Below are 25,621 nucleotides of genomic sequence, written 5' to 3' on the forward strand. Positions count from 1 at the left end.
GTACTGCATTAGTGGTGGGAAATCAGGTTTTCCCACAGGGGCTGAAATATTCTGACTGACAACTTTGGCTTAAGGATTCACTCAGCAAGGAAGCACACTGCATGTAAGAAGACAGTCACAGTTATTACTGTGCCACAGATGCTTATCTGGATGTATGTAATTCCCATTGGGCTGTGTGACTGTTTCACAAACACTGTGATAGATTTAGCCTACTCTCTCTTACTAAAAATAGAAAAGTTAGAGGAAAGGAAAGCAGCAGAACTGCAACCTTTAACTATCCTTAACTGTCCAAAATTTAACTGTCAGTAAACAGGGAAGACTGATGAGACTATGACAGTGGAAAGTGTCTTCCTTTTCTTTTAAATAAATTGCTAGTTATAGTAAGCTGAGCACAAGAAGTAAAATATTACAGAATTGAAGTGTCACAGTTTTCCATCGCACAATTCCTGTAAGAGACAAGTAAAACAGTATCCATATTTCCTGTCAAAAACTTGGGTATTCTTAAACTGGAATTGTTTTGACTGATGACATAACTCTTTGGGAACTGAAGACGGGTAAGTTGATATTTTACATCTTTCATTCAGATCCTTACATCCATTAATTTATTCTTACAAAACTAACATCATTATAAGAAACTTATTGAAGTCTTAAGGTGCATAGTCTTCAGGCTAAATGTTCATGCCTGAGGAAAATGGTAAAACATGGCATTTATAAAATATGGATTGATTTTAAGTTTCAAAGAGAGAATTTTCTATCATCCTAGGGACACAGAAATAATGGGAATTCAATTTAGTTGAGGTCAGAGCAGGAGCAGTTTATTACTATAGCTATGGTAGAGTTGCAGAGTTTATATACCTCTAGGATCTACAGTCTGTACTTCACCATACCCTGTCAGAGAAGTAGGACTATAGTGCATTGCAATAAGAAGGAGTGGCATGTGGGTTGGTTCTGGAGACAGGCAGTCAAATAAAGAAGAGGCAGTAGGAAGTAGCCCCTAGGCAGTAGCATGTTTTTACAAATATTTCACTGCTTTGTTAACTAATTTGTGCTGACTCGTTGAGGTCATGCTGGCATACTTCTTAAATAGTGGGGTCTGCAAAGTTCACACTAAATTTGAGAGTGAATGTTTCTGTTCTTGAAGGCTGACTTTCACAAAATTTTGTTGTGAAGATTGATTCTGTTGAGGTGCTGCACAGAAGAAGGTCCCTAAGACTGTTCACATGTGAAAGATTTTTTCAGTTCTGGTGAGAAAAAAACATTGAGGTTCCCACTTAAACTGGTACAAACAGTGTGCTTTTCATCAGTTCAAGTCAGATGTGGAATGATTTTTCCTTGATATCTCTAGTAATGTTAAGCACTTGGAAAGAGCTAGTTATGTATTAAAAAAGATCATTAATCCTATGGAAAAAAGGTGCAGGCATGGGATAAGTCTAGGGAACAGTCACCTGCCTACCCACAAATACCATATAATTTGGCAAAGACTGTAAGAGCAGAAATAATTTTGTCAGTTCCTTGCTTGAGTGACAGATCCTAAATGAGAGAAGGACTGAAAAACTGTTGTGTAAGTCCAGCTCTCAGCATAAACAATCACAACACCCTAGATTTTTTCCTTCATATAGTATGAACCCTATAATTGTATGGTGGATAGATCATGTGGTATTAGATATAATAGATCATGTCCCTCATCTATTGATTATGGGACATTTCAAGAAAAGGCATAATTAATCTTTAATTTTTTCAATCAAAGGAACCATAAAAAGTCCCAGCTAGTTTTGCTTAGCTGGTTAGGCACAGAGCAAATTAATATTCAATAAATATCCGCACTTCTTTTGTCGTGAAAGATTCTTTCCACACAGCAGATTCTGACACAGGTCATCAGCCACTCTCCCAGTTTATTCCTCAAAATGCTATTTTAATGGTCGGCTTTTCTCTCCCACTTAAATAGCTTTTAGCTAGCCATTATGACTTAAACAGCAACTGAGTCATGAAAAACAAAGTAACTGTACTGTGAAGGTTAGATCAAATGACAAACCATTGGCGTCTCACTGCTGAATGTCTTTTTTTATCAGAAACTGCAATTTTCTTCTATACATTATTTCTAGTATAAAAGGAAATACAGTCATGTATAACTTGCGGTATGCAGTTTTTTCAACAGTTCTGGAATCAGTGTGGAACATGACCACAGATAAAATCTCCAGAAAACTATCATTTATGTATTTGGTGTAAGATGATTAAATATGTTTAGGAAAAAAAAATATAAATCTTTCTCTTGCTTTTATTTTTTTATTTTATTTTATTTTTTTTATTCCTTATAGGATTAAAAATCTGTGAGGAAAGGAGAGCAGCGAATGAGTGTTTTCACAGGCAAGATACTTGGTCCTTTGTCGACAGGAAAATGTTCCTTTTCCATTACTTCTCTATGTCTACACTCCACATCTAGGTTTAAAATTCCTAGAGGAGGAACTCGAGGATTTTGCTTGCTTGATTCTTTGCTATATTCTAACTATTTAGTAAAAATTGCCTGGATTGATGTCTCAGTATTTCACTTATTATCTATGAACTGCTTGGAGGAGTAAAAAACAGCATGGGAGGTTTGTTCTGTCCAGCATCTCATTCCCAGTCATGGCAGCATCTAAGTCTACTGTTTCTAAGTTAGAGGTTACTGATACCACTCTCTGCTCAGAAAAACTAACTAGATTTAAAAAGTTCAACCAGGTTAGTTAGGAATCTAGCGTCATGGAAATAGTTAGGCAGTTTGGCAGCTTTTCTGTCTGTATGACTATTAGCCTATAATCCCAAAATACCAGGACAGAGTTGAGTTAAATGAACCTCTTCTCAGGAATCCAGATGAGAGAAAAGTAATAGTGATAATCACATGTGATTTCAATCTGAAGTACAAAGGAACATGAAGGTTGCTGTGCACTCATGTGGCAACTGTAGTGTATCCCTAAGTGGAAAGTGTCTCTATAATCAAGGCTTTCCAGAAATGTCCTCTTTCCATCTCCTCAGAAATAAAAAAGGGGATCACACATTCAAAAAGATAATAGAGACAACAAGTACAATTTTGTTTGTTGGTGTTTAAGAGCAAAATACTTGCCTTTTAAGAGCTGGAGCTCATTTAAGGTGCCATAAGAAGCCAGCTGGTCTATATACACACTTTACCCATGAAATCTAATATACCTGACAGAGTATAAATTAGATATCAAGGTCACAGGCTACAGCACCTGTTTAAACTGACAAATTTCTGTCTTTAGAGTGCAGTAGTTTTGCTGCCAACCGTAGTCTGTATTTCAGTTGGCGGATTTCCACACAGACAAAATGATGTGCTTATGCTGCAACTGACTTATAAACACATCATGTTAACAGAGTAATTATAGACTTACACAAGCAACACAGTTTGCAAAACAATTCTTATACTTTTCAGTGCTAGATGGTTTCATTTTGTTCCAAAAAAGAATTCCAAGTTTAACATATCTGTTAATGCTTTCTGTTTTGCATCTTTGAAATGGAAACTTTGCAGAGAAATGCATAAAATTCATGGAAGGATGATATAAAACGCTTGCTGACTCTGTCTGCAGGGGTGAACTTCATGCTAAAGGCACATGAAAGAATACTGTGAGTAAGTATCAGACCTGTAAGACTTAGAGTTTCATTACATACAGACTGAAAACTAAAATTTAAATAAAAATATAAACCAAAAAGCATTCAGGAATGGATTCCTTATATAGAACTGAGAGATTTCTAGGTAAACTGTCTTTATAAAACTGTCAAAAAAGAATTTGCTTTAAAAGAACAAAAAGCCAAACATAAATCCAACAATGTAATATGCAGAATCTTGAGATTCAAGATCTGGAACACAACACGATCACTACTCAGGTAACTTGTTTGGTTTGTGATCAGCAATTAGTATCTGGGGATGAATGAGCCCCTCCTCCCCATTACTCTAGTGATCACACTCAAATAAACTCCACCTGGCCAAATATATCCAAACTACTACTGTATCTATGTGGTCAATCTGTTTCATTTTGGACATCATATTTAATAAGGCTTATTTAGACTAGGCTTGGATTAAATTCCTCAAATGTCTTGTGTAAATACCATTTGTGGAATATCACAGTTGTATAAAGTTAACAGATGGAGAGTGTCAAATAATATGACGTCTTAGTTAATATTTTTCTCAAGAGTTCAGCTTTTTTCCAGGAATACAGTTTGGACACATGCCTGTTTAAAAGGCTAATAATCCAAAGCATCTTTCTTCAGTTACCTATCATAATAGGGTTTTCAAAAATAAAAATTTAATGAGTTTGCAAATAGTGATGCCATAGCATTACTGAGTGCATAAAAAGTCCTCAGTCCAATATTTGTACCTTTTAATTTTTTACATTATTAATTTTTTTTCTCTAGATATACACTGCAGGATTTCTAACAGAAAATACTGTAGAACTTGTGTACAATATTTCCGATTTATTGCAACATTCAGGGAAGTGTAGTACATGCCTGAAAGGACTGGAAAGCACTTCCAATGGCAACTGAACATTCTTTGTGTGGAGGCAGTTATCTCCACCACTGTAGGCATGAGTGTAGTGTTTCTCAATTTCCCTGCTCCTTATGCCCTGCTCTCTCTTACTGGTTACAGATAATGCTTTTTCTCAGGACAATGAATGGGACAGTTTGGCCCTTTTTCTTGGGCTATCACTTCACATGACTTGCATTCTCAGCTTTCTGTAGGCTCAACTCATTTGCTTTTCTAGAATATGACACCAGAATTAACTCTGGTTGTCACTGGGGAGTGCTGACAACATCATAGTGGTCCAAGTGGAGAGCCCTGGCTCCAGCTTTGCATTTCTATTGGTGCTGGAGTCTCTTTACCTTTCAAAGAATCCTAGTCCTTTTTCTTTCTCATTGTCTAGGTTTTCAACTTTTTGTGAGACCTCATAGCCTCAGGAAGTGGCGCCGCTGCAAGAAATTTTCATCATCATAATCAGCTTTCACCACCAACCCTGCAGGTCTCATCTCTGATCCTGTGCCTGTGGGACATTCCTCTGTTTATCTTCCTTTGGGTCAACATTAGGTTGCAAGTCCTATTCAGTTAACAGTAAGGTTTCATCTAAGCCATATGTCTCCAGGAGAATACCTAAATTTCAGGAATTAGTACAGTTTGAAAGCTAGTGTTGCCCTCCCTGGGAAGACTTACAGACAAACTGATTTTTGTGCATCCTTCTTGTATCAGGACCCACTCAAAAACCCGTTTTTATTCATGGTTTGAAGTAGGAGGAGAGGAAGTGTGAACAGTCATTTCATTGCATTGTGAGTGAGCCACAGCAGAGTTCCAAAGAAGCAGACAGTATTTTTTAATTTGTAGCAGGTAAGAATCTCTCCTATTAAGAAATTCTACTATTTACAGAAATTCTTGTAAGCACAACATAAAGCTGTATTCAAGTAGAATGTACAACCTTCCAGGCTGATATTAATAGCAGAGTGCATGATACATTCCCTCAAAATAATATATCTGAAAATATACCACCAAACATTTAATAAGCATACCAGTATTTTGTGTAAGTTTTTATACTTATGTGAACTTAAATCTCATTTTTCTTTGGGTTAAATTTGGCTTATGTATTGTTTTTTTCTTTAATAGTTAAAAAGTTTTTACTCTTTAAATATTTATGTCTATACACATAGCATACAAATAAAAGCTTTGAGTATTTAAATGTGTAGCACAAATGCTGTATAAATCTTATGCTTCCCTCTTGATGCAACTACAGCAGTAGGGTGAAATTGATTTGCAAATCTGGTTTACATTAAATTAAATAATATGAATTTCAATGTTCAGTTTCAAATGTAAAAATCTTAAGGCTATGGTTTTCACCTCCTCAGACAGCCACTGAACTTGTATTTGGTTTATATTTGCTTTAGTTAAAATTCAAACAGCTGGATCTAGATATAGGGATGTGGCTGAACTCCAAATGTCTTTCCTCAGTCTGGGACAAGCTAATGACAGGGTCACCTTTACAACCAAGTAACACAGGCTCAGAACAGTTCCATGTCAGTCCTTCAAGTGATGGCTCAGATATCTAGACACAATCTAACACTCAAACCATTGCAGTATCATATGGGGTCATTTTTTGCCTGTTGATCAGCTATGTCACCAATTTTCTATCATACAATGAAAAATTCCCCAGACTCCCATGAAACAGCCTTCTTTCTGCTGCTTTCAGGGCAAGCTTCTTTTCTTTATATATACTTGTTTTCTCTTTTTTTTTTTTTTTTTTTTTTTGAGAACTATGGTTCTAGATAAGAATGAAGAAAATGCCAAGTATTATACCACTCTTGAAATTCTGAAATTCTTAGGATTAAAGTGCTTTTCTATCTGCAAGACACAGAATCATAGAAATAAATATCATGTGCTGATAATATAAGTTATATAATTATAACTATAATTATATAATAATTATAATAATATATATATAATTATAACTATACACTTATAGTCCCTGTAAACATTGTTGAAAAGTTGCCCTCAAAATAGCACTGTCATGGTGTTCTTACATGCATTACCAGTGTAACTAGTTGCTCAGAACTTATCTTTGTGAGTGAATATCTCCTATTCAGAAGATGAATCAGAGAAGCATGTATGGGTGTCAGCATCTTTCAGATAAAATGAGTATTGCAAATCACTGAAAGCCAGTAATATAATTTTTTTATCTTTGCTTTCTAATGGAAGGAAAAAACCTGCTTTGTTTTTGCATCAGATATTTATAGGCTGTGACATTAGCTATGCCTTTCCATGTATGTGTTCTCCCTTGAGCCAAGCAGCAATACATCCAATTAAGTCCTCCAAAGGAAACTCTAAAGGCTGTCCTAGTTTCTCAAAAACCTGTTGGTCCTAGCTCACTATACAATCCTGTGCCTTCGCAGACAGTTTAAGGAAGTCAATTTACTCTTGGCACTTCAGGTCTTGCATAGGATTGCCCATGGCCTGACTTACGGAGATGCTGGGCATTCAAAATATGATGATGTTTAGAAAAGAAAAAAGCTCCAGGAAAAAAAAAAAAAAAATCTTTGAAAACAAGCCTTCAGTGTTTGTCGATTATTTAGCTAGCATTTGAAGCACCAGAGATCTGTAACCACATTTGAAAAGTCTTATGTGTGAGATGGTAACCAGAGTTTTGTCTCTTCCAAGAGCAAGGGAAACAGGTAAAAAGCAAAAAACACACCCAAATAATCTGGAGCATTCTATGCAAGCATGTTTATCAAAATCACTCTTACTGTTTAAATAAATTTCTGATGAAATATGTGTGCCTTCTGTCAGTTTACCTGGCAAAGCTGACTTTGAGGACAAGGACCCAGTCATCTTCAATGTAGATGAATCTTTCCCTGTCCAAGATTGGTGTGTCCATGTGTTTCTGGTGTATGGGCTCTTGTGCAAAGAAAGGAGTAAACTCAAGGATGAATCATTTCGGTGAAGTGAAGCAGACCAAAACATGGAGTAGTTTCTGCAGATCTGCTCATTTCTGTAGCATCTCTGCTTGGTTTGGCAGAAACCTTTGTTCTTCTTAACGTCTGCTATGTAGCCAAGCTTGACTGTATATGCTGTCTCTTATGACTATTTTTCTGCTTGTTGCTGTATGAAAAATTAAAGAACTTATTCATCTGTGTACATCCTACCAACTATTTTCACATGGCTAGTCCAGTTAATTGATCCAGCAAGAGTGCACTCTCATGCCTGAAGCAGTCCAGGCTTTAACAGATGCCTTGAACCTCATCTTTTCCTCTGCTGGCCTTGGATTATCTGTATATTTGTCATAGAAAATAGTAAGAGATTTTTTTTCTTATTTTTTTTTCCCCTAAGAAATATGCTAATACAAAAAAGTGCTTGGAAACACAGCTTCTTGGAATTTGAAGAGCTCCCTGATCTCTGGAAACACATACCAAAGGGGGAAAAAAATGTAAGCGCAATACCATAAATGCTTTCTGTAGGTATTATTCTTTTTTTTTTTTTTTCTGAGCTGAGAATACTCAGGTTATTCCCACAGAGTAAGAATTGCTGAAGAGCTCATCAACCACAGTGGCAGTCAGGCTTCCAAAACAGTTAATTTCTCATTTTAGACATCAAAATAATGACACCCTCATTCATAAAATTGTACACCATGCTATAGTGAAGATATTTTGAAAATAAAGCTCTATGTTTTATGTATATGACAAATTGAAGTTGATTTTTTTGTTGTTTTTAAAAGGAAAGACTAAAGAAGTAAAAGTAAATAAACACCTGAAAAAAACAAGTCTTCAGTTTCTGGCAAATCTTGTCTTCAGTGGTAACCATGGGCTTTTTTAACCGTAGAGCATGAGCAAATTCTCATTCTTAGGTCATTCTAGTTTCCTACAAATTCAAGCGCACCTTTCATCTTAAATCATTTCCATGTCGTATCCATTATTATTGCTTGCTTCTGTGGTGTGCTGAATTCACCCTTTGGAGATGGGTTACTCTCAGAAATGTCAAAAAAGCTAAACAAAATGTAGACAACTGAACCCAGAGTTTGAGGCAAATATTTTTCCAGATATAAATAGCTGTTGTATCCTCCAATAAAGACAGAAGAGGAAAAATGTACTATCACAGCTAACCAGGATTTTTTTTTTTAAATCTTATAAAGTTAGTTTTTCAGGAGAATGTGCAGTAGTTAAACAGATATATAACTCTGCCTAAACACTTAAGCAGTTCTACTCCTGTACTACAATAGCCCTGGCACATATTCACTTTTGTTAGTGGAAACTGGGTAATATTGTTTTACAATCACATCATCACAGGAAATTCTAAAGCTGGAGCTTTGAACTCCGTCATTAAGCTTTATATGCAGGAGAACCAGTATTACTAATATTATAATAACTGTGCATCCTTGCCCAATATTCTCAAGACTTCAGTGATTTGCCAGATTACTGGTCACCTAAATTGTGGACCTGGGCACTTGAAATTCTTCTGTCTTCTTTTGTCATAACACTACTGCTCAACATCTGACTGAAAATGTCTTGTGTGCTCTTATCTTGGTGAAAGAATTTCTTTTGGTAACAGTGTCATGTAATAGCTATAAAACCTAAATCCACCCCTCTAAATCCTGGTCCTCTCCATCTGAACAGAAATTCAGCTGTGAGGCTTGCATGTCTGCGTGTGTAATAAAAAAAACTAAAACAAACCTGAAATTGAATATATTCCTTGTTTTCCCCTCACCTGTGTGTATATATATCCCAGCTAGAAGAATTAACATGGCAAACTATTGTAATCCAAAATTTTCCTTTGAGCAGGAACAGCACCGTTACCTAATTGCTAGGGTGGTCCCATTATTTCAGGGGAATCAAAAGAAGGTCATCTTCTCAGGGTCCTGTGATCACTCACAAGACTTAGTGAATGATGCCAGCTTCCCATGGAACCTGCTACCAACCTTGGCCCAGAAGTCCCATTCCTGCACCCTCAGAACTGCATGTTGGGGAGGAAACAGCTGTCACTGGGATTGCCATATGTCCTGGCTCTCCATGCCTGAGGAAGCACAGCTCCTACTTCTACTGGGCAATACATTGCCTGATTCATGCCATTTGACTTTCTTTCTTCAGAATTAACATTGAATTTCCCTCACTGCTTTGTTTAAAATAAATGTGAAATTATTACCTAGAAACTGAGTAAAATAGCATCAAGCTCTCTTAATGGACCATCAAGATGTGAAGTTATCAGATAATAATTAGATGCACCACAGTTTTGGGACTTCTGAGCATATTATGTGTGTATACGTAAACACTCACCTGGACACGTGGGATTGCTTTTGCATGTAAGTAGAGATAACAGGCTGTTATAATCTGGAGAATCACTGTAAACTCTTGTTACATGAAAAGAAGAGAAGAAGTAAAACAATGTAAATTTACATTTGTCTCTTATTCAGAGAATCACTAGTGTTAAACATTGAATTTTGTTGGATTTGACAAAGATAAGGAAAAATAATTTTTAAAAATCCTCCAAAAATGCTTAAGAACATCTTCTTTTAAGATTAAGAACATGACTGTTCACTGAAGAATATTGCTGCCGTTGTACCACAGCCAACTAAAGTACATTAATTTATAATAGCAGGTTATTCACGGTGCTTTGCAAACAAATGAAAATGCAGACATTCCACTTAAATGAGGCTCTTGTTCCTTACAGACGTACATTCACATTCAACAGAGCCACAGAGAACATGTTTGAACAAGAGGTCAGACAAATTTATGGAAAGGTAAGAAAATTTCGTTATTACTTATGCAATGCCAGATGTATTCTCAGAAACTTTCTGTCAGTGAAGAATAAATTATGAAAACAGAAAACAATATCTTTTGGCTCAAAGACTTTCCTGCTTCAAAGAGCTAGAGTACTACACACTGGACATGCAGCTGATGCAGATTTGGGAGTGTTTTTGTGAATAGGCTAAAAAAATACCATTAAAAAAAAAATAATTAAATGATCCAAAACCTAGAGTTGAACTCATGTTATCTGTAGTGAATTTTGCAGAGCAGATTGAAAAGTTTTTATGTCTAAAGGTCATTTTTAACACGGCACTTATAAAGACAACAGACATGTCCACTTGGTCAAATGGAAAATATTTACTCACAATCCTTCCCCTACACCCTTAGCCCTCCCTAGCAGATTTATTCTTTCAGAGTTGATTCAAAATGGCCCACCTTCCTAAATGGGAGTAGTCTTTGTCCAGTCATTTCTGGTAATCAGGAAAGTTTTTTCATACTTTTCAAAAGCCTGGCTGGCTTCTCCCAGGGTTTCACAGATTTTATTAAAAAAAAGGCTCTTTTTTTTCCTGGATCCAGCTCTGTGGGCCAAAAGTTTCTCTGCTAGGCAGCTCATGGCAAAGAACACACACTCTGGCCAGAGAATGCACCTGACTTTCTCCTCCTCCAAGAATTGAACCCAAATAACCTTGTAGGTCAAGCATTTATTGTCTGGATAACATGAGTATATGTCTAGTATATGTCCTTTCCTTACTTTCCTGGTAGTACTTACTATGTTTTTAAGTGCAAATTCTGATACTTCTGTGTCAGAATGAGAGTAAAGACAAGAGGAGCTGTATAAGGAGAAGATATACTGATTTGGGTATACATATTATTGTAGCCTTATTCCATTTCAAGGCCTAATAATATTAAACTTTGTTTTTCATAATGAGCGTATGTATGTGCCACATGTAAAAATTCCGTGCCTGTTCATTTTTTTGGGGGGGAGGTGTATGGGAAGACAAGTCATATACTGGTCCACAACTAATCCAAAAACTGATAGAATTTGTAATCAGAAAGAAAACTCTGTAACTTCAAAGTTACAGAACTTACAACTTGATCTTGAACCAAGATTTCATGTGTGATGGTACGGATGCTAACTCTGAAGCAGGCAGCACAGTGCCTGTAGAAATTGCAGGCCGCATAGCTTTCTCAGTCTTGCCTGAGAAAGTGGCCTGGGAAATCATAAGGAGGATTTAAAACAATCCTCAGAGACAGAAAACAGCCTTGCAGGTGCTGTTTGTCTGTTCCTTGTTTTCTGGCAAGAGAAGGTCGAGGGGTGGTGAGCCCCACTGACCAATTATGGTGTTGTGTTAGTTTACTGACCAATAAGAGTTTCTTTTCTGTACTTTTCACGTATCAGTCTTTAAAACAGACCTGAAGTAATAAACTAGGAGAAATTCTCCTGATCGACTCCTAGAGAGTCTGTGTCGTTCATCTCGCCATTCCTAATAGAGCGACATGATAGCCCAAAAGAACCTAAGGAACTATATCTTAAAAAGTTATAAATGTGGTACACCCCTTTATGATCATTCAGTGTACAAAAGAGTTATCACCTTTTGTTCTGCAAAATATGACAAAAAATTCTTCAAATCAGTTGCATGTAGTCCCAGCAGAAGCTAGACTTGAAGTTTCTGAGAAAGATAGGTGATCTTCTTCAAAACATCTGAAGTCCTAGATAAAAGTTAAACTTATATTTTTTTTAAGTTATGAAGATTAAATGTCTGATCTGTGCAACAGTCATTGAATGACTGAAGCCTTAGAGGATGTGAATAAGGTCTTTGGTGTGCAAATGGCATAATCCTTCAAAAAAGCAATATCCATCGTATTTATCATTTAGAATATTGATCTCAATATGATTTACAAGCATTTTTTTTCTCTATTTTCATATCTATACAGGTGCCAGTATATATTCCCCTGAAGAGAGATTATTCCTGTGTCAATTATTCCTACAAGCAACATCAAAGCACCAAGACTCACAATATTGGAACTTTAGGACAACATCATTCACTTGAGTGATAACTAGGATCAACTCATTTCAGCTTGTCATTATATTTTACCAGTATAGGTAAAGGGCTAATAATAAGCAACTTAAATCAAGACTCTTGTTAGCACCTTCTAGACTTTTATTTTGTCAAAAGCAATAGTTAAATTGCTGTGAAAAAGTCAGCGTTGTTTCTTATAGGAGTGTCAAGTGGAAAAATGTGAGTAGTAGAATATTTCCTTCTAGTTTTGTTGTTCAAGATGCAAATTCTAAAAGAATTTAAGAATACAGATACAGAAAGAAAAGATAGACATTATTTAGAAGCTGGAACCAAAAGCTTAAATCTAGGGAAAAAAATTGATATTGGCATACACAATTTTAAACACAGAATATTTTATAAAATGCTGAAAGGCAGAAATTAAGGACCCCATGACTCTCTTTCTGGATTTGAGAGTGTGCTTCTCTGTCTCAGGCTTTAGCTTAGTAATTTTTTATCTCTTTTTAAATTTTTATAATAAAAGGTATGAGGTCAGAAAAACATAAGTTGTCATAGGCTCTGAAGAGATAAAAAAACAGTGTTTGTTGCATTTTTTGCTAAGTTTACATGTCTTTCTCTGCTTTCTTAACTAAAATTTTCTGTGGAGTGAGAGGGAATAATTATTTGCTTCAAGTAATGACATTTTAGAAACCACAATTATCTAACGTTTCTTATAAGATAAAGTTGCCAGTTCTTATTTGGTGCTATTTGTGTGACTTCTCTTCAACATAATTTGAATGATGCTTCTTAGCATCCTGTAGTTGCAGATTTGCAAATGCAAGAAAGAAACACATATGTCTTGGGACCAGTCAGCACCAACTTTGGAAGAAGTTCCTGGACAAATAGTATGAAGATATTTTACCTCTTGCCACAGTGTAGCAATAAGCTACATGCAAAAGCTTCAGAGATTTGCAGGCGGGCACATTTTAGGAGACATTAGGCAATCAACATTGTCTTCCACTCACTGAGAAACAGGTTATTGTATAAGAGCTCTTGAAAAAGGTGGCACTAGAGAGAGTCTGGCAGAAAAGCACGTTTTATCTGTGTCTACTGAATTTAATATCAAAATTAAGGCGACAGCTCCTTTTAGCAAGACTTCATTTTCTAAAGAACTTGAAAACAAAGAAGACTACAGTTAAAATTCTTTACATCACTTCAACATTGTCAGGCAGAATGAAAAGCTAATGGGAGAAAAAATGTGGGCTTTCCCGGTATTTTCTTACAACATTTTAGAGAATCTGCTCTGTGACAGACATTTAAAAGATGTCTGTGCTCTGTTACACACCTCATGTGAGGCTTCTGGGCAAGCTGGTAATGAACTGATGAATCTGTTGCAGAGAATAGTACCATACATCTCACAATCCATGTTAGTTCAGGCAGAGTCAAAACAATCAGCTTTTTAACAGAGCTGATTGACTTGTAGAGTACATTGCCACAGTGCTGCTCCATGTTCTTGGTCCACATAGAAGCACCTAGAGCGTCTTTGCAAAACAGCATACACAGACTTGAATTTTAGAGATGACTGAAAAGGAGGTTGAGACAAAAGTGAAAAAAATTGGATAATTTTAATGTACACCAGCATTTGGAAAGATAAGAAAGCAAGAACATAAAATCCTGTCTTTAGCAGCCACTGCAGCTGTCTCCTAAATGTTGTTACTTGCCAGTGAGATTGATGGTGCATGAATTTTCAATGTTCTACATTGAGCTCCACAAGCATGTTCAGGTTGTGCCCCCAACTTCAGGTTCATATTGCACCATGCTTTCTTATTAGCCACATTCTTCCTGCAAATTAAGGTTGTTTCAAGCTTTAGTGTCCAAGGCTGCAAATTCAGAGTACAACTGTCACACACTGACTTCTCCAAGTTGGCAAGCCTTGAGATTTCCGGAAAAATAATTAACTATCACACCAAGTATTTTGAAAGTCCTTTAAGTAGGGTTGGAAAGATTAAAAACCAAAATAAAAAGTAACAGCAAATATGAAAGCATAAGTTTATTTTTAACCTTTCTGAGATATAGAAATAATTTTAACATTAATATTTTGCCTGAAATTGTCAGAGGTCGCAAGGCTTCAATATATAAAAAAATATTGATGTCTTGATCATCCATTTGACCACTACAAAAAAAATCTACTTGAGTGACACTGTTTTTTCTGCCACTGAGCTTAGTAACTATTGTGTACACACTCTCTTTTTGGATGGCAGTTCTTGTACTAATCTCTTTCAATAAGCACAAATACTACTATAATCTGGAACAAGGCCATTCTGCTTGCTGTTGATCTCTTAGTAGGATATTTGTGTTTAAAATCCCATTTTATTTCATATTATACCAATACACACCAGGCATAGTGAATGGCCAGTCCATGGAAAACCGTTGGGGTGCGACATTGGTGGGTGCGACATTGGTGGGTAGGTTCTTTCTTCCCAGGACCAAGACTGATGAGAGGAAGACTGTTTTCTCGTGTTCAGGCTCAGTTGTTTGTTCTTTCCTTATCTATATTACGTATATACAGAGTACAAGGAGCTGCATACTCTAAGATAGAAAGGTGCAAAATGGAAAAGGAAGAATCTCTCCATGGTATTTTATGTGTCTATTTGTCCAATAATCAAATGCCAAGTAAGTTATTTTTATTAGTGATCTAATGTGTACTGCACTGTGGATTTCTTTATCTAATCACTCATTATTACCCAAAAACCCACAGAAGAATAGGATGACGAAGGAAGAAGAAAAAGAAAGGGACGACACCCTAAATCCTCCATATTGTCTCTTATTCTCTAATACAGCTTAAATCCTAAATCTAACTTTCTCACCCAGTGACTTAAGAAATCCCTATCTAACTTACAGACTCACATTCCCAGTTTCTCTACTTAGCTTTAAAAGCTGTCTCCATGATATTATGCTAAACCCAGTGCTCTCTGGGGGGTCAGAGCCAGGCACCATGAATAAGAGCCTATTTTCTATGCTTCTGACCCAAACAGCAAACTAACTTGGGAACAGGTCAAGTGCCATACTCTCATACTGTAGCAGGCACTTCTGCGTTGAGTGTTTGAGAGAACATGATGTTTTTTTCTTCCTAGCTTCATCTAGACTAATAAAGAATAAGTACTATTTCAGGATATCATCTGTTCTTCAAATACATCTACAGGAAGTTTTGGAAACAGTGGAGCTGAACGGATTTGCATTGGCAAATGTATCCATTAGATGCTTCTGGACTTCTCCCTGCACAGTGGTACACTCATAGCCATATCAGAGCCTTTTGCTAGGCAATAGCCTTTTGGCTGCATGCTTGCATATTTCTTAAATACAGGGTGAAACAGTTTTTTGGCATTTTCATCATAGCAAAAAGACAGGAAATGCAGGGAGTAGACAACCTGCTCTTTGGCCAAAAGAGAATTTTAATATTGCAGAAACTGCTTTTCCATTAACATTCAGAGAAAAGATAGACAAGTTAGGACATTTGTGTAGAGGTAGACACTGAGTTCTTGAGAAAGAGCTTCACCTACTTCACATAAGTGCTACATACAGCAGCATTATTAACTTAGAGATCTAAAATTAATGTAATTATTTTAATGTGGAACTTGTTGTAAAGATCATGTAAATGTAAAACCAAACTAAGTTGCCAGAGCAATATTTTCAAGTAATTTCAAACTTTCAAAGCTTGGGTACTGTAAGATGTTATTCTATTTTCTTTAGAAGGATGCAGCACTTCCAGGGGATGTTAATATCTGGGTCATTTTCTTTGGAAAAAAACTTACATTTTCTTGAAGCGTTCCAATTCTGAAACCTTTTTGATTAACTTGCATTATTTTGTAATTAAGGGACATCTTTGACAAGACAAAATCCATAATATAAAATTTCAATATTTAAACTCCTTTTTTCTTCAACTATGAGGGTTTTTTTGTTAACAAAAGGACATTCATATTCACTGATACTGCTTTTGAATGTCACTAGATATAATTTCAACAATTTTCTTTGCTTTTTCCATATTTTATTAAGAAAAAAATCTGCTTGAGTTTTTTCTGCTGTAACTGAAATGATTCAGCTCAGTCCAGATATAACCAAGCAATTTAAATAGCTGTGCACTCATTATTATGCATATTTCTCTTTACAGAGGTGCAATGTGTTCCTGTTCATTTGCCAAGAGACCAGTAATTTATAACCATGAGTTTAAATTACCTTACTATCTTTCTGCTCTCATTCACTGCAAAACAATCGGGCAGTAACAGGCTGTTTAATTCACAAGTGTTCACAACATAAATGGGAGCACTGGGCACTGGGTGTGTGGATGAGCACTTGACCAAGAAGTTGTCAAATCATAGGTCTTCTGACAACATCAAAGGATCTCAGCTGAATACAGTATTACTTTTAAAAGATGAGAACCAGGAAATTCTCTTAAGTAAAATATATGGTAGACACCACTGAAATCATAATCAAGGCAGCAAGTAATCCTACTTGGCAAGTTAGCCTCTAACAGCTTTTGACAGAAATTTGCATTCTTTGTGCCTGACAGGCAGACTGAATAAACTAATATCAGACTGCACTAGATGAAAAAAGACTGCACAAGATGAGAGGGAATGGTTGTAGGGCCAAATCCTGCATTTGAAGAAGTTTTGAATAAAACAGACAGAATTTGTGATGTCACTTATTCAAAAAACATACCCAAGACACAAAACAAACACACCAAAAAATCACAGGGTCCATATTATCAAAAGTTTATTTTGAGGAACACTGGAGAACTTAATAGCTAGCATGACTGACTTGACACTGAAAAGTCATCTATCAGAACAAAAGCATGGAAATCACAATTTACTTCAATTCTGTGACTTAAGGAAGAGTTTCATAGGAGATCCTCCAGGACAATGATCTTTATATTGGCTCTAAGATTTCTAGTACTGTACAGCTTATATCTTACATCATCATAGCATAAGAAAAAAACCTGTACATTTTGCAGTTTTACTTTGCTTCTTTTTTCAGTGAGGTATCAGGTTAATGACATCTATAAAAAAGCTATTAAAAGATATTAAAAAAGAACTGTAAAAGAAAGGCTAAATTAAAATAGATTTTGAGGATAGAAAGAACAATTAGTTGTATTTCTAAATAATTTGAACATTTTTATATACTCTTTGGTTGCTTTTTCTTGTATGAGGGAAAGTAAAACATCTGAGAAAAAAGAATTAATAATAGTGAAATAAATAGAAGCATATTGAGTATTACGTCAGAACTGCAGTATAGAGAAGGATATCATAAAGAAAGTTATCTACAGAAGGGACAGATCTCAAGTGTGCTGCAGCTTTGCATGTGGCCTTCACTTTGAATCTCTTACATGCAACATTACACACAGGAGGCTCTAGATGGGTAAGAAGCAAGGCAGCACAGCAATACTTTGCATTTAGTCATGCTTATTTCCCTGACATAACCAAATTCAAATTATTTCTTGCAAGATTTTAAGAGCAGAAGCTTGGGAGACATATTGAACTCCACTGTGGATACACATCAACAATTATATTACCTTAGTAACAGCAACAAAAATCCATGCTGTGGATGATGATGTTTGAACTAGAATTAATTGTCATGACTTTGCAATGTTGGTAGCTAAAGAAATAGTAGTTTAAATGCTACTCTGAAAATTTTCTGTCACTTGTATTTCAAAGCACAGTGTAATTGAGCCAGCATGTCATTGTATAGTAAATTATATTTTTGAGGCTGTATTTCAATAACCTGAGAAGATCCCTTGCCTATCCATTGAACAAATACAAATACAAAAAGAATCCATCTAAAATGTAGAAATCACAGTTTCAGTGTTTTTTGGGGGATTCTACGTTATTGTTTCAGTATGTGAATGAACACTGGCATCATCACTTTACAATTTTGAGGTCTAGCCAGAGTCTAAGGACACTGAAGGAAAGGGTGAATTATGCCTCCATCCCCATCTACAAATCTGACTACTATAGAATTGGAGAGCATCATTCGTTCTTTATGTTCATATCCATGTTGACAGGAGGCTGTCTAGATCAGCCTGGATTTAATTTCAGCTATTGAATATTATGTTGAATATTATAAAATTACAGGATGGAGTTTTGAATGGAATCAGGAATTTTTGGACCATTTTACTTTCAGGTTAATATAAGTAGCCTAAGGTGCAAGAGGCATTCCCTGACCCCCTGCAGAAAGAAGTCTAAGCAGATTTTCTTCAGTTTTCATTTCATACAAGGATACACTTACAGGTGTACTAGCTAAACGACCCACATAATAAATTCAGTGTAGCCTCCCTCTGAAAAGGGAGAGAATTATTTTATACAAGGATACTCTGACATCAAGGATATAATCATGGTAGTTAAGGCAACACATGAAGTGTAGATTTGTTTTTTAAAATATTTTCTCCAGCCTTCTGCATCATGCACTAAATTTACTAGTTCATAATTTACATCTGTGCTTTGGCTATACAAGCAAACTTGTGAATTAAAGATTGATTGTAGAACACTGTAGAACAATGTATCATAAGTTATGTGCAATAGTTTCATATATAGGAAGCCACTTGTCTTTGGCCTGCCTACTAGTGCACTGAGTTTCAGTGTTGCTACATAAATTTACTCAAATTCAGGCTTGGTAATCCTAAAACTATTCTGTTTCCTTGAGTGCTCAATTTGCATATTCTGCAGACAAATAGTCACAAATTGATTACAAGATAAAGCTTTCACAAGGCATCAATATCCAAACAAAACCAGACAGATGTCTTTAAGTCAATGCAGGAAAAAGTCTGAAATGTAAATAGCATATAAGCATATGCACAAAGCCACAGTCTTGACTTCAGTAATATTTGAGTCCATGGACTACATTTTAGCAATTTTTACATAAGATTCCTTGCCTTCTTCCTTACCTAAAGTAACTAATGATCAAATTTTAATAAAGTATTGTTAATTTGGAAGCATCTATAGATGCAGATATATCAGCATTCTGTAGATGCTGAGGTTTTACTGACAGGTGTAGGAAAAGAGATGGCCCACTGAATGACACTAGAAATTAATAGAGAAATTAATTCAGACTGAGTATTTCATAACAGCCTCAGGAGACTAGTGTGATCCAGGCATTTTGGCACTCTCACATGCTTATATGCCATTAAAATGTCTTAAAGGATTTGCTCACCATAAAAAGTTTTTGACTTCACAGAAATAATAGACTTAATCAAAGCAAAGATAGAAAGTCAACATAAAATTACAGAAAAGTATTAGGGAAAAATATAGTAATAATTGGCTCCAAATCTCTGATAACTTCCATGTCATGGTAATCTGTCATTATTGATTCAATAAGCATTCCCTTTAATACATAAAGACACAGAGTTTTTTGAACCATAGCTTTGCAAAGCTAATATCTATGTGTAAAGATGCCAAAATCCCCATTTTTCCTGGGATAATTTTGTCATTTCAAGTTTCTGCCAAGCACAGATATTAATTTTTCCTTCTGTCTCTTCACAAGATTTTACAATACATTCCATGTTCTTAACTGAGGTTAATGTTAAGATTTCTGTTCTAATGCTTCAATATACCTTTAAATATAAAACATGCATTAAGAAGTACAGGCATAGAATGTCTCTGGAAGACAGTTACTGAATTAGGCTTTTAAATGCAGTAAACAGCACTTTTGTCTAGTCATTAATGATTAATTAATTAATGAGTAATGATTAAGTGTCATACAAGAGATTCTCTAGAGAAAAAAATAACTTCTAATGGAAAAATATTTGTGCACCACTTTCTAAGATGATCACATGATATCAAATACACTTTTTAATGATAAAAGCATTTTCCCCTCTCTTTCACTTTAAAGCATGGAGAAGGCTCATGGCTCTCAAGGCTATGACAAATAGACTTGAATCTTGCAGCAGTATTTTTTGAAGCCTGAAGCTTCAGTTGACTGTTCATATGAAAATTCCCATAATGTACTATTAGCTACAGTTCTTCTGTAGAAGAGGATGACTGATATTTTATAGAAAGTTTTTAAGAAAACTATAACACACAATGCAAATTAATTAGATTATCATATTCCATCTGCAATATCCCTAGAGAAACAGGCATATAAAAGTGCTATCTCTTTTGCAGAAGAGAAAGTGAAGATGTTAATTTCTTCTTTTCTCCACAAGCTGCAAATTATGGAAGTGCACACATCAGAGTCCCTGGGCTAATTGTACTTTTGATCCATTCAGATTGCCAGAGGCTGTATTTTGATATCAATACCAGTTAGATTGTGTGGCCTCACTGCATTACTTCTCCTTCAGGAGCAATAACTGCAATAGACAAATGCAAAGTTCTCTTAAAAAACAACATGATTTAATTAGAACTAAGGAATCTGAGAGAGAAAAGGCATCCAAAGGAAAAGAAATAGGCTATGTAAATGTTTAAGCTTATTGAAAATGTGATCTATTTCTATACGACAACTGCCATAAATAAAGCCTTCCAATGCTTACATCCTCCTGAAACAGTTATTTTGCTTTTCCATTAACAATTTTCCTTCAACTCAAACACTCAGTGAAACAGAAACTAAATTTACACATGGACTTGTCAGCTGCATCACACTGCTTCTCTATGATAATGCCTGACAGCCACAAAACTTAACCTGAACACCCATGTAAGTTTTGGGTTTGCCAGTTTTCTCAACTAAGATGAGAATCTCTTTGTATAATGAATTCCACTGTCTGTGTTTGAGCTGGTAATACTGCTGAGATATGTTTAAATTAGACAATATGTTCTCACTGGATGTTTATCCTTTAGGTTTTCAGTAGTACTCTAGACTTCAGTTAGAATTTAAACTTTTAGCAAATACAATACACCAATACACATATGCTTTCTGTGTAATTTCATGATATAGGAAGAAGAAATAAAGGTTTAAAGAGTGCAATTTACTTAAAAAAATAAATTATAAAAGAAATGGACATGACATCAGATACAGAGGAATCTAAACCCAAAGAGATAGACTAACAAATAGGCAATTTTATATAAAGTAGTTAGATAAAAAAAATAATAGTGCCATTGACCTTGAGGGAGTGATTATCATATAAACACTTCAGAAAGAACTTTTTTATGCAAGTTGTAATTAAATTAAGACTTGCAAAAGTACAGAACTGTTAGAGTTTTCTCAAGGCAAAAACCCTAAACAAGAACACTGCACACTTGCAACTGTGATCATCACTGGGTATTTTGTAGCTACAGCAAGATTTTTGCAGATGCTTTCCAGTCTCCAGTTACTGTAGAAGAGCACTGTAAGTGATAAATTTGTATGCCATGTAGTGATGCAGAAGGTGGCCATCCTGGTAGAACTGCTTAGAGAATATGACTCGATATGAGATTAGGTCAGAGGAATTAATTGTGCCCTGTTACTTCTGCAGAGATTCACTCTAATTACTAGAATCAGTAGAGATTTGTCACTGATTACCAGGTGAATGAAACATAATAACGCAACACCTACACCTGCCAGGCACAATACTGTGGTCTTAAAAGATGGTTGTCAGTTCTGTAGCAAATATTTTATGGGAAATACTTTCAATTTGTACACGAGTAGTAAAGGAAGACATCACTAAGCAGTACTGTAATTCAAATATAATCACCTGTGAATAGTATTGCATCTAAGATAACTCTTTAATGAAGGAAACACCTGTCATGATATCAGTGTACACACAGAGACTTAGAACATTAAAACCTTACTTAAATGGTGATGGAAACATTTTTAGTATATTTTTTCTAGAGAATACTTTTAGCTTTCACATCACTCAATCTAAACATAGATAGGCGTACTTCTTGTATTTTTCAGCTTTTCATCTTGCAGTTTGAAGTTCATAAAAGCATGTTTGTAGAGAAGTGCTGTACACCCATATGTGGATTAACATAGCAATGTTAAACAGTTCCACTTTCACTCTTCCATTTTAGGTTCATGATAACTACTCAGGCTTAAGGCTTGTTATTATTAAAATGCATATATCTCAGAAGATTAAACCTATATATGTATTTTTGAATTCTGGAAAGCTACTTTCTACAGAATGAGAAGCAAAAACTTTGGTTTAAAAGAAGAAATTCTCAGAACTAGTAGATTATGTAGCTCTGCTTCACTCCCTGTTTCAGAAAATAATAGTTTCCATACATGATGATCAAATACATACCTTTGGCTAATTCAGAAAGTAATAATATGTAAACTTGAATGGTATATCACAAATGTTTACCTGGTTTATCAAAAATATTCTTACTTGAAACATTTTAATGAATTGATTTTTTCTTCATTTGTTTCATTTCTAAATTTGTAAAGTATTTCTTCATAACTTCAGTGAGCCATTCTCTAGACTCTTGAAAACCTTAAGAGTAGTATTCCTTTTCAATTACTGTTGTTATTACTATGCATAAAAATAGTTCTTCTATAGACAACAAAAATTTCTTCTTTGCTTCATAGTCACAAAACTTGTACAAGGCAAGAGAAAAACCTTGGGAATAGCATTTATTTTGCCCTTTTGTCGAAAATAAATTTATTGATGTTTTAATGTATTAAAACCTGAGAGAAATGCACATAATACAGGCAATGAAGAAGAAAGTATAAAAAAAATGAAGTTAAGAGTGACAGACAGAACTACGGATTTGTATCCATTGCTACCTTTAGGGATGATCATTGCAGGACAGTTGACAAAACAATTTCTGTACCTGTGATGGTTTTATTAAGGTTTTATGGATTCCTGAAGGTCACACTTCAGCCTCTTTAGGAGCATGGTTAACAAAGTTCTCTGTCAGTCTGTCCTGAAGGGCTATGGAGTCCAGAAAGGCTGGATATTCTTGAAGAAGGAATCCATATAAGCACAGGAGCAGGCTGTCCCCATGTGCTGAAAGAAGAGCTGGTGAGGAAGTCTGACAGAACAGAGAACTTTGTCAGGGAATGCAGGGAAAAAAGGAGACTTTGTGACCTTTGGAAGAAGGGGCAGACAACCCAGGAAGAATATAACCATGTTGTGGAGTTATTTATAGAGAAAATTAGAAGGGCCAAAACCCAGCTAGAACTCAATCTGACAATGGCCATAAAAGAAAATAAGAAATGTTTGCATATATATATTAAGAACAAAAGGAAAATTAAGAGAATCTCCATCCAGTATTGGATTCAGAGGGAAACATAATGACAAAGAATAAAGAAAATTAAGAGGTACTTTAGATCTTCTTCGCTTCAGTCTTTAAGAAGTAAGAACTGTTCTGGGGACGCCCAGTCCCCTGAGCTGGAAGACAGATACAGGGAGTGGAATGAAGACCCCATGCTTTGTCTGACAGCTACCAAATATTCTGAAGAGACGCACAAAGAAGGAGAGGTGGGGGAGCTGCTCTTTGTGTCAAAACTGGGGATGTTTGCTCAGAGCTGTTGCTCTCCAAAGAGCACTAATGGGCAGGTTGAAAAGTGATGGGTGAAAATTAGAGACCAAGAAAACAAGGATAACTTTCAGGCAGGTGCTCAGTAAAGGCCACCTGATCAAGATAAGAAGACCAATAAAAAGGTCTTTCTTCAGCTGCAGATAGCATCATGGTCACAGGATCTGATCCTGATAGGGATCTTCAGTCACCACAACATCTGCTAGAAAAGTGCAACAAGTAACATCAAGAAGTCCAAGAACGTAGTGGAATGCAAGAAGGAAAACTTCCTAGTACAAGTGATTGAAAACCCAACCAGAGGAGAGGCACAGCTGAACCTATTATTCGGTAGAAAAACTGTTGCAGAACTTATCAGAGAGGTGGGATTAGAGGTAGAAGGCAGGGAAGAAAGGAGGAGGTCAGTATGGTTAAGTAAAGACCTCTGATCCAAATCAAAACACAAAACAAAGTGGAAAGCACTGGAAATAGGGCTATGCATCCTGGACACTTGATAGGGATGTGGTCTAAGAGCACAAGGAAGGGATCAGAAAATTCAAGGCACAGATGGAACCAAGCTTGCCTAGGGATGTGAAATATAATAAGAATTTTTTCAACTACATAGAGTAAGAGAAGAGGATGAAGGAAACTGTATCACTGCCTTGAGGAGTGAAATGGGGAATTCAGCTACAACTGACATGAAGAAGGGTGAGGTATTCAAAATTTTTTGCCTCAGTATTCACTAGCAAGAAACCTGGCCGCACAACTGAATTCACAAAATCCAAAGGAAGGGATGATCAAGTTCAAAACATCTTGGGAACATCAATATGCTCAAATCTGTGGGAACAGATGAGATGCATCTGAGGGTTCTGAGGGAACTGGTGGAAAAAGTTGTTAAGCCCTTATCCATAATATCAGTGTGGTGTTCTAGTATACTTTCCAGTGATTAAAAAATGTGTCCACCATTTTTAAAAGGAGAAAAAGGTAAACTTCAGGAATTGCAGGCCAGTGAATATCAAATTTGTGCCTGGCAAGATCATGGAGAAGATCTTTTTGGTAACTATTCTAAGGCACATGGAAAACTGAAAGATTATTTGTGACAGTCAATGTGGCTTTACTTAGGACAAATCATGTCTCACAAATTTCATGTTGTTCAGTGGTGTATTACAGCATCTGTGGAAAAGGAAAGAGTGACTAATATCCTCTGCTTATGCTTGTTCAGTGCATTTGATACTGCCTCACACAACGTTCTTACTTCTAAAATGAAGAGGAATGGATTTGATGAATGAAGGACTTGGTTGAAAATGAATGAGCTGGATGATTTAATTTACAGAGTGTGCATGCAGCACATACAGATCAATCATGGTATCAGGTCCAGTCAGCAGAGGTTTAGGAAAGGCCAGGTACAGCTTAACCAACCTGATCTCCTTCCACAACAAGGTGACCTGTTTAGTGGATGAGGGAAAAGCTGTGCGGGTGTTTTTCACCTGGACTTTAGTAAAGATTTTGACACAATCTCCTTCAGCATTTTACCAGGGAATTAGCCTAATATCTGATCAGACTCAAAACTTTAGATCTTTTGGTACTACACAAAGCATGGGAAGACCTAACAGGAGTGCCTATCATTGTTGAGCTGGCTAATTGCATCATGTCTTCTAACAAATAAAAGTAGAACAGTTCTGGTGACAGGATGAAACTCAAATCATACATAGAAACCCAGCCCAAGAAAGCTGTTCAACACTTAAAAGGGAGTACCCTCTATTTAATAAATAGGACAGAAAATTCTTTTATGTTTAGAGCACACATTTTCTGTATTTTCTTATGTGGAGCAGTAAGTACTACTTCCCGGAGGAGAAGGAGGAGGAGGAAGAGGAGAAGAAGGAGAGGAAGGAGAAGGAGAAGGAGAAGAAGAAGGAGAAGAAGGAATCAGCAATCCTTTTTTTGTTGGTA

The 25,621-nt window shown here is 35.9% G+C and overlaps 1 long non-coding RNA gene across 2 annotated transcripts; it reads left to right on the forward strand.

Annotated features, from left to right (window-relative positions):
• The first annotated feature begins 3,520 nt into the window (after positions 1-3,520).
• LOC147648321 (uncharacterized) lies at positions 3,521-17,395 on the forward strand. 2 transcript variants are annotated; one of them, XR_015281139.1, is made up of 4 exons: positions 3,521-3,619; positions 5,231-5,365; positions 10,184-10,253; positions 12,196-17,395. It is a non-coding gene; the product is annotated as an uncharacterized LOC147648321 (long non-coding RNA). The 2 variants fall into 2 exon arrangements; XR_015281138.1 differs by lacking the exon at positions 3,521-3,619 and having other exon boundaries at positions 4,222-5,365.
• Positions 17,396-25,621: the final 8,226 nt, after the last annotated feature.

This window comes from Cyanistes caeruleus, chromosome Z (genome assembly GCF_971803275.1).
Source record: "Cyanistes caeruleus chromosome Z, bCyaCae1.hap1.1, whole genome shotgun sequence".
Taxonomy (NCBI): Eukaryota; Metazoa; Chordata; class Aves; order Passeriformes; family Paridae; genus Cyanistes; species Cyanistes caeruleus.